Below are 10863 nucleotides of genomic sequence, written 5' to 3'. Positions count from 1 at the left end.
CATTATTTCATAATGTAATCAATATAGAATTTATTGAAATATTTTACATTCTTATATAAATAAGATCTTATATTTTTAACGTTTTCATACTAAATCTTAAGAATCCAGTGTGCATTTTATAACACATTTCTCTTTGGGTTAGCCACACTTTAAGAGCTCAGTAGCCACATGTAGCTTGTGGGCTATCTTACTGCACAACACTGTTCTAAGGCCTTTAAGAACTAGGATTGCTAAATTTAACATTGGAGCATTTTCCTTTTTATAATAATAGTGGCTTAGTGATCGAAAGAGAACTAAGTGTACACTTTTAAATGTAATCTGTTGGATAAACTATTTAATAGTGATCGTATTCTACACTGAAAATAAAAATAGAGAGGGGGAAGCTAACCTTGCCAGCATGTTTTACACAAAGAAATAAACATTTCCATAAAGCACGGTAGATTTCTTTTTTATAAATTTATTTATTTTATTTTATTTTTATTTTTGGTTGTGTTGGGTCTTCATTGCTGCCCGCGGGCTTTCTCTAGTTGCGGCGAGCGGGGGCTAGTCTTGGTTGCGGTGCGCGGGCTTCTCACTGCAGTGGCTTCTCTTGTTGTGGAGCCTGGGCTCTAGGCACGCGGGCTACAGTGGTTGTGGCGCACAGGCTTAGTTGCTCTGCAGCATGTGGGATCTTCCTGGACCAGGGTTCGAACCCGTGTCCCCTGCATTGGCAGGCGGATTCTTAACCATTGCGCCACCCGGGAAGTCCCACAGTAGATGTTTTTTCAAAATTAGGCTAAAATTCTTAACACAGGTCTTAGTCATTTCCTTTATACTTACTATCCAATATTCCTGCCTCCTGAAGACGGACGCCTGGCTAGGATTAAATGTACTTAATCCTTTCTAACATCTTATCTCAAGTAACAGTCCTTTACTGGAACTAACAGAAAAGGAAAACCGAGCTTCTTGAACATAAACTTTTTTTCTTGTATCAACTCTCAAAATTGTTTTAATATTTCAAAATAAATGAAAGCTTCTATGAGAAAAATGCTGACCTGTGTCCAGACCAAACAAGGTGAAAAAGTCTTATTTTAAGAAATATCAGTTGGGCATCAGAAAACAGTCCTGAAAGGGTTTGGAAACAATTCACCAGGCTACCAAAGAAGCTGCAGATCCTGAAAAGAAAACCAACCATTTCTCATAAATGGCTTGTCCACATGCAAAAAGCCAGGAGCAACTCAGGGCCTTCCAATTCTTGGTGGGGCAGGGATTACTCTCTGAATGTTATTATTATTTGAATTGCATCTTTTATTTATTTATTTATTTTTTTTTAAAAATTTATTTATTTATTTATTTTTGGCTGTGTTGGGTCTTCATTGCTGCGTGTGGGCTTTCTCTAGTTGTGGCGAGTGGGGGCTACTCTTCCTTGCGGTGCGCGGGCTTCTCATTGAGGTGGCTTCTCTTGTTGTGGAGCATGGGCTCTAGGCACGCAGGCTTCAGTAGTTGCAGCACTTGGGCTCAGTAGTTGTGGCTCACAGGCTCTAGAGCGCAGGCTCAGTAGTTGTGGCACATGGGCTTAGTTGCTCCACAGCATGTGGACTCTTCCTGGACCAGGGATCGAACCCGTGTCCCCTGCATTGGCAGGCGGATTCTTAACCACTGCGCCACCAGGAAAGCCCTGAATTGCATCTTTTAAAAGAGAGATTGAACTCAGAATCTGAGAGAATCAGTTACCTGAGGCACTTTAACCCTCAAAATTCTGAATTGGGATGTTCCTATTTTATAAATAAGAGAAAATAAAACTGATTTATATGGTAGATAGCAGATTCAGGGTTAGAACCCTAGATTAAAGGAATTAAAATGTTAGCAGATGTGGTAGTTGGTCTCCAAGCTAGCACCCAATGATCCTTGAGTCCTGGTATTATGTAACAAAAATCAAAATGGAGTCAGTATTGCTAAGAGAGCTTTATAAAATGGAGGCAGAGGCCATTAAAGAAGTGTGATTTATGGACATCTCAGTCTGGATGGATTCTGATGTTTTGACCTGATGCAGTCATCCAGAACACCTACCAGAAACTCAAGCTAATTACTGTGACCCTTACCCTATTAACTTGTGATAGTCTATCTACTTATCAGACTCCTACCCAAAAACAACTCAAGATTCCTTAAGGACAATTATTTTCTGACTTGCATCAGAGTCAATTATAATTCTTGCCAGGCAACTTTTAACAACCTCCGTGGCTTTTTGTCTGTATAAGCCCCTGACTCTTTCTCTTCCATGGAACACTCCTTCAGGGTTACCCTAATCTGTGTCTCCCGAATTGCAATTCTTTTTTTTTTAAATTTATTTTTATTTTTTAAATATATTTTTTTATGTGGACCATTTTTAAAAAGTCTTTATTGAATTTGTTACAATATTGCTTCTGTTTTCTGTTTTGGTTTTTTGGATGTGGGATCTTAGCTCCCCGACTAGGGGTTGAACCTGCACCTCCTGCATTGGAAGGTGAAGTCTTAACCACTGGACCGCCAGGGAATTCCCCAAATTGCAATTCTTAAGACCCCAGGTAAACTCTTTTCTTATTTACAGCCTCCTGCATTTTTTTTTTTTTTGGTTGACAGTATTCATATCCTTGTGTAGGCTCCTCCCACTTCGTACCAGGATTGGTCTCTGTGACCAACAGCATATAGCACAAGTGATGTTTCTTCACTTCAGTGATTACATTTTAAAGTGACTTCCCTCTTAGATGTTTTCCCTCCCTCTCTCTCTCTCTATCTCTTTCTTTGTGAGAAGCAATCTGCCTGCCATGTTGTAAGCAGCCCTTTGAGTGTCCCAGGTGATGGCAAAGAATGAAGACTCCTGCCAACAGCCAAGGAGGAACTGAGGCGCTTTGACCTGATGTGAGTGAGCTTGTGAGCGACAACTTCAGCATTAGTTGAGTCTTTAGGTGACTGCAGCCCTAGCCAATAGCTTGACTGCAAACTCATGAGAAACCATGAGCCAGAACTACCCAGCAAGGTAGCTCCCAGATTCCTGAACTTTATCAATTGTGAGAGAGAAATGTTCATTGTCTTAAGCTGCTAAATTTTGGGGTACTTTGTTATGCAGCAATATATAATGCACAGATTATTGAACAATATGTTGAATTAAAATACAGAAGAATAAACATCTATAACTCCTTGATTTGTTTTACCTTCTATTCAACAGAATTTTTAATTTATTTCCCTGACAAGAGACAGCATAGTGTATGAGACAGCATAGTGTAGCATAACCTCTGTATAAAGATCAGTATTCAATTGCTGACTCCTTCAAGTCCTAGCTTGGCAAGTTTTTATTTATTTATTTATTTATTTATTTATTTAATATATTTTTTGGCTGTGCCGGGTCTTAGTTGCGGCACGCAGGATCTTCATTGAGGCATGTGGGATCTTTCGTTGCGGTGCGCGTGCTCTTCCTTGCAGCGCACAGGCTTCTCTCTAGTTGTGGCATGTGGGTTTTCTCTCTCTAGTTGTGGCACGCGGGCTCCAGAGCACGTGGGCTCTGTAATTTGTGGCATGTGGGCTCTCTTGTTGAGGCGCGCGAGCTCAGTAGTTGTGGTGCGTGGGCTTAGTGGCCCCACGGCATGTGGGATCTTAGTTCCCTGACCAGGGATTGAACCTGCGTCCCCTGCATTGTAAGGCGGATTCTTTACCACTGGACCACCAGGGAAGTCCCTTGGCAAGTTTTTAAAGCTTTCCAAGCCTCAGATTCCCAGATGATAGTGCTTAGCTCAGTGCCTAGGACACATTAAGTGTGAAATAAATATTAGCCATAATTAATAGTTTTATTTTGATTACTGACTCTAAAGAAGCACCTTTGGACGTGTCTGCAGGTTGTGTGGGATGAAGTAGTCAGTACTTACTTGCCTGAGGAAGAGGAAGACTCCAAAGAAAGAACTCCTTTGAGAAAAAAAAGAGTAGAGGGTCCAGGCTTAGTCCAGTATTAGAGCTTCTGCATCAGAATGGAGGAGGATTCAGAGTGTCTGTCCAGCCTCTGCTGTTGACCCCACAGGTCGTGTATGGATTTTATAGAAAGGGGACCTTGAGTAAAATCTGAAATAGCTATTTTTGCCAAGATCTCTATGAGACATTGTTTGCATTGGCCTCATAACATCAGAGTGTGACCCAAGAATGAAAGAACAGGAATCTATCCACCTCATCAGACAACATCCCAAGTAGCATGTCATTACCTATGCATATCAGCATTTTGGTTACAGTAGAGCAGCTGCAGGTGAGCTTGGCATAGCAGGACTTCAGGTGTCAGTGGGTATGCAGCACTTTTGTGCTGTTCTCCAGGGGTCCACTACAGATACATCTCAGAAAAAAAAAAAAAAGATAAAAGTCTTTGTTCATGAGCCCAACTGTGGTTGGAGGTTTGACTTTGAAGGGGATTGGAGTTGCACAAACAGAAGGGCCAGAGAAATCACATTTGTACTGTTATTATGATTTTACATTTTAATGCTAGTCTATTTTGGCCTGGACAGATAGGTAACTAATCATGAAGAGAATGGGCCTTGAAATATTCTGCAGACTAGAAAATTATATAATCAAATACTTTGAACAATTTTTTAAGGACTTAGATGTCCAGACTTTTCCTTTGAATGAGTATAATTTCCAATGTGAAAACCCACAATTTGGCTTCAAGAGACACATGCGAGTTTTAAAATCCCATATAAATAATTACTCATTGCCACAAACTTGAGTGGAGTTTAACTTGAGTGGAATGTAAACTTGTTCCCTTCAGGTATACCTACATAAAGTGAGATGTGAAATAGGCTGCTTCCATTTTAAAGGCTCACATTCTAGAATAGATGGAAAAGACATTGGTGACAGTTAATGTTAGAAATACAAGTTTTCCCCAAAGGCTTTTATGTATGTATGTGACATAGAAGGAAAATGGGTTCATTAATGTTATTTACTTCTTCGTTCATTCAGCAAATATTTGAATAGGTTGTTATGTGCCCAACCCTGTTCTGGGAATTGAGAAAAGAAACAAGATTTCTGTTCTCACGGAGTTCACATTTTAGTTGTGGGATGGTGCTACTGACAATAAACTTGTGAAAATAAATAAGAATTTCAAATAGTGGTTAAGTGACAAGTAGAGATAAAAGAGCATGATGGTGTAAAGAGTGACAGTCAGTGGGTGGCTACTTTAGACTGATTGGTGAGTGAATATTTTTCTGAGAAGGTGATATCTGAGTTGAGACACAAGGGTGAGAAGGAAACTATCATGTGAGGAATTGGGAAGACAGTGTTCCAAGCAGAGGAGCAGCAAGTGCAAAGGCTGTGAAGTGAGGGCATGCGCTTGGGGTGTTGGAGCAACAGAGAGAAGACCAGCGTGACTGGAACATAGTGATCAAAGTGAGTAGTGGTGGGACTTAAGGTCAGAGATGTTGGCAAGAGGCCAGATCATCTAGTGCCTTGTAGACAGTGGCAAGGAGTTTGAATTTCATACTTGGTGCAATGAGAAACCATCAGAGTATTTTTAAGCAGAGAAAGGATAAGGTGTGATTTCTATCATTAAAAGAGTACTCTGCCTGCTATATAGAGAGTTGACTGTAGAGGACAAGCATGAAAACAGGTCAACTGGTGAGGAAGCTATTGCAGCATCCCAGGCAAGAGCATTGGATGGCCTGAAGTAGAGTGGTATCTGTGGAAGAGATACATGGATGAATTCAGAATACATTTTGCAAGCAAAAGGTAACATGACTTATTACTGGATATGGGCATGAGAGAAGAAATTAAGGATGACTCCTGGATTTTTGGCTTAAGCAACTTGGTGCCAGTTTTTGGAATGAGGAAATTGGGTGGGATAGGGGGTTTAGGAAATTAAGAGTTTTGCTTTATTTTAATTAAAACATTTTTTATCATGGTAAAATACACATAACATAAAATTTATCATCCTAACTCTTTTTAAGTGTATGGTTCAGTGGCATTAAGTACATTCACATTGTTTTCCAACCATCACCATTATCCATTTCTAGAACTCTTTTCATCTTGCAAAATTGAAACTCTGTGTTCATTAAACAATAACTGCCCACTCCCCACTCCCCCCAGCCCCTAGCAACCACCCTTGTACTTTCTGTCTCTATGAATTTGACCATTCTATGTACCTCATATAAATGGAATCATACAGTATTTGTCCTTTTGTGACTGCTTATTTCAGTAAGCATAATGTCCTCAAGGTTCATCTGTGCTGTGGCATATGAAAGAATTTTCTTCCTTTTTAAGGCTGAATAATATTCCACTGTATGTATGAGTAATATTCCCAGTTTGTTTTTCCATTCATCTGTCAATGGACACTTGGGTTGCTTCCATCTTTTGGCTATTGTGAATAATGTGAACATAGGTGTATAAATATCTCTTCAAGTCCATGCTTTCAAGTCTTTGAGTATATACACAGAAATGGAATTTCTGGATTATATGGTAATTCTATTTTTAATTTTGGGGGGAACTGCCATGCTGTTTTCCATAGGGACTGCACCATTTTACATTTCCACCAACAGTGCACAAAGGTCCCAATTTTTCCACATCCTCCCTGACACTTGTTATTTTCTTTTTTTTGTAGTAGCTATCCTAATAAGGTGTGAGGCGATATCTCATTGTGATTTTGATTTGTATTTCCCTGATGATTAGTGCTGTTGAGCACCATTTCATGTGCTTATCAGTCATTTGTATATTTTCTTTGAAGAAATGTCTGTTCAAGTCCTTTGCCCATTTTAATTGGGTTTTTCATTTTTTTGTTGTTGTGTTGTAGGAGTTCTTTTTATGTTCTGGATATTAACCCCTTATAAGATATATGGTTTCCCTTAAACAAGACGAAAAGACAACCCTCAGAATGGGAGAAAATATTTGCAAACGAAGCTAATGACCAAGGGTTAATCTCCAAAGTATACAAACAGCTCATGCAGCTCAATATCAAAAAAACAAACAACCCAATCCAAAAATGGGCAGAAGACCTAAATAGACATTTCTCCAAAGAAGATATACAGATTGCCAACAAACATATGAAAAGATGCTCAACATCACTAACCATTAGAGAAATGCAAATCAAAACTACAATGAGGTATCACCTTACACTGGTCAGAATAGCCATAATCAAAAAATTTACAAACAATAAATGCTGGAGAGGGTGTGGAGAAAAAGGAACCCTGTTGCACTGTTGGTGGGAATGTAAATTGTTACAGCCACTATGGAGAACAGTATGGAGGTTCCTTAAAAAACTAAAAATAGAACTACCACATGACCCAGAAATCCCACTACTGGGCATATACCCCAAGAAAACCATAATTCAAAAAGAGGGACTTCCCTGGTGGTGCAGTAGTTGGGAGTCCGCCTGCCAGTGCAGGGGACGCGGGTTCAAGCCCTGGTCCGGGAGGATCCCACATGCTGCGGAAGAACTAGGCCCATGCGCCACAACTACTGAGCCTACGCTCTAGAGCCCGTGAGCCACAACTACTGAGCCTGAGTGCCGCAACTGCTGAGGCCCGTGCGCCTGGAGCCTGTGCCGTGCAACAAGAGAAGCCACCCAAGGAGAAGCCCGGGAACTGCGGCGAAGAGTAGCCCCCGCTCGCCACAACTAGAGAGAGGCCCGCGTGCAGCAACGAAGACCCAAGGCAGCCAAAAATAAAAATAAATAAATTAATTAAAAAAACAAAAAACAAAAAAAAGAGTCATGTACCACAATGTTAATTGCAGCACTATTTACAATAGGCAGGACTTGGAAGCAACCTAAGTGTCCATCGACAGATGAATGGATAAAGAAGATGTGGCACATATATACAATGGTATATTACTCAGCCATAAAAAGAAACGAAATTGAGTTTTTGTAGTGAGGTGGATGGACCTAGAGTCTGTCATACAGAGTGAATTAAGTCAGAAAGAGAAAAACAAATACCGTATGCTAACACATACATGGAATCTAAAAAAAAAAGGTTCTGATGAACCTAGGGGCAGGACAGGAATAAAGACGCAGACGTAGAGAATGGACTTGAGGACTCAGGGTAAGCTGAGACGAAGTGAGAGAGTGGCATTGACATATATACAATACCAAATGTAAAATAGATAGCTAGTGGGAAGCAGCCGCATAGCACAGGGAGATCAGCTAGGTGCTTTGTGACCACCTAGAGGGGTGGGATAGGGAGGGTGAGAGGGAGATGCAAGAGGGAGGGGATATGGGGATATATGTATATGTATAGCTGATAACACTTTGTTATACAGCAGCAACTAACACAAGAATGTAAAGCAATTATACTCCAATAAAGATATTAAAAAATATAAATATATATGGTTTCCAAATATTTTCTCCCATTCCACGGGTTGCCTTTTTTTTACTCTGTTGATCAGATCCTTTTATGTACAGAAGTTTTAAGTTCTTATGTAGTTCAGTTTTATCTATTTTTTTGTTGTTGCCTGTGCAAACGAGTTTTATTTTAAATATAAAAATAAACTGATATTTAAATATATTAATATTTTAAACCTAAATTTAAATATAAGTTTGGAGACAGTTGGACATATGAGTCTGAAGATCATAGCAGAGGTCAGAATGAGATATAAATTAGAGAGTTATCCACATATAGATGGTATTTGTAGCCACTGGTCTGGATGAGATCAACCAAGAGAGAAGATGCATAGGAACACATAGGTCTCCTTATGGGATACAGTCATACTGGAGTAAGATTCCATAGGAAAATATCAGAAGGTTTTGACTGAGTTAAATTTGGATAATATAAGTTATTGAATACCTTAATCTTCTGAGCTAGATGCCAGGTTAGAAATTAGAAATTCCTGGGAAAGTATCACCCTCTCTGCTATTGTATTATTACAATAATAATACTAACAATAGCCCAAGACATCATTTAGTCCTCACAACAGCTGTATAAGATATTCTTATTGTCCTCACTTTACAGATGAGAAAACCGAAGTAAGTAATTTACCCAGTGATTATACTAAGTATGTGGCAGGGCCAAATTAAAACTCTGGTTGGTCTGCCTCAAGCCTACACTATTAATTATTAATCTCATTGTTCTGAAAAATGAAATCTAGCCCTCGGCCCTTACCAACTGACTACATTCAGTCTCCTTAGGTTTCATATCACCATGGTCACGTCTTTGTTGGCGGTGAATGGCCCAAGAAAGATGGTACTGATCCTACCACATTAGGTAGGCTGATCTGCAGTTTCTTCTTTTGAACACTCTGGATCTTAACACTGTGCCAGGTTCTCATACACCAAAAAAAGGGAAAGAAGGTTGATGGACATGGTATACTAGAATCAACAGAAGTTGTCACGTTTTGGGGACTTCCCTGGTGGCGCAGTGGTTAAGAATCCGCCTACCAGTGAAGGGGACACAGGTTCGATCCCTGGTCCGGGAAGATCCCACATGCCGCAGAGCAACTAAGCCCGTGCGCCACAACTACTGAGCCCGCGTGCTGCAACTACTAAAGTGCACACGCCTAGAGCCAGTGCTCTGCAACAAGAGAAGCCACCGCAATGAGAAGCCCGTGCACTGCAACGAAGAGTAGCCCCCGCTCGCCACAGAAGTGATGAGAAAGCCCACACACAGCAACGAAGACCCAACGCAGCCAAAAAAAAAAAAAGAAGTTGTCATGTTTTTATTCCCTTTCATCTTCAATCTAGATATTACAGTCCTTTGCTTCACTCTCAGTTCCTCCATTGTCTTGTCATTCTGCTCACCTGTACTGCAAATCCCCAAATCCAACCGTTTGTGCATTTCACCCCTGTCCTGCAACACTAGAGAAGGTCACACAACCATGTGAATTGTTGTCTCTACAAATTTACCTTTTCAATCATAGCTGGACTTTCACCCCACTTGTCACTCCCCCAACCCACATGTTCCTCCAATCCATCAATGATCCTCCTTCACTTCTATCTTAATTCAGGAGCAGATTGAGAGTGAAAAGTAAAATGGTTTGACTTATCTTGGGCTTAGATTTTGCAAGATTAGTAAACAAAAGGACTAGGGTAGTGGTGTGAGTGAATCGAGGGGATCGTGAGGTATAAACTGGAAGGGAAAGGAAAGGATGTCAAGGTCACAGCTAAAGGGTTGTGAGGAAAATAAAAGGTTCTGGAATGAAGTGGAGTTGTTGTGACTGATGGGGGGGGCGGGGGGGGCGGGGATTGGGAGGGGCCCAGGGTGTGTCCTTGACAGGGAGGGATTATAGAACTGGTAAAGGTCAAGTACTATGAGGACGTGGTGTAGGATTACTCATCACCCTGAGCACAAAAGTAATCAATACCTCAGGTCAGGTTCCAGAGAACTCACAGAATGTGGATAAACAACTGGCAGATTGTTGGTAACAGCAACCAGAAGGGCACAGCATAAACCTCAAAGGAGACATTTTATATATGGGAAAGTGAAGGAGTTATGGTGGGGAACAAAGAAAATACTGAGACCTTACCTGGCTTTGAAGTTCAAGGAAGTGGAAAAGAAAGAGCCTCCCTTTGAGAGACAGGACCACGAGGAAGTGGAGTGCTCAGGGGAAGCTGTATCTCTGTCAAGGCGAGGACATGGAGAGAGCAACCAGGGATATTCTTGATGGAGGAAAGCTGTCTGTTCGCAATGGAGTGGGGGTTTCAGAGGACACAGTAGCAGGGAAGTAAACAGTGGGAGGGTGAGGCAGTGGGCTATGCAGGGACAGGGAGCACAGAGGGGAGTCAGAATGAAAGTATTTGACAAAAGGGATTAAATTTGCAGTGTTGGAGAGAGATGGTTTCCAGGTTCTCAAAATCAGGTTTCAGATGTTTCTGTGCCAACGCAGAGGCACTGGCTGATGATAGTTCAAATCCTCATAATTTTTTACGACCCGTTCAGCAGTCTGTTAAATATA

Source organism: Eubalaena glacialis, chromosome 4, assembly GCF_028564815.1.
Source record: "Eubalaena glacialis isolate mEubGla1 chromosome 4, mEubGla1.1.hap2.+ XY, whole genome shotgun sequence".
NCBI lineage: Eukaryota > Metazoa > Chordata > Mammalia > Artiodactyla > Balaenidae > Eubalaena > Eubalaena glacialis.
The sequence above is the reverse complement of the archived record's forward strand: the minus strand, read 5'-3'. Positions refer to the sequence as shown.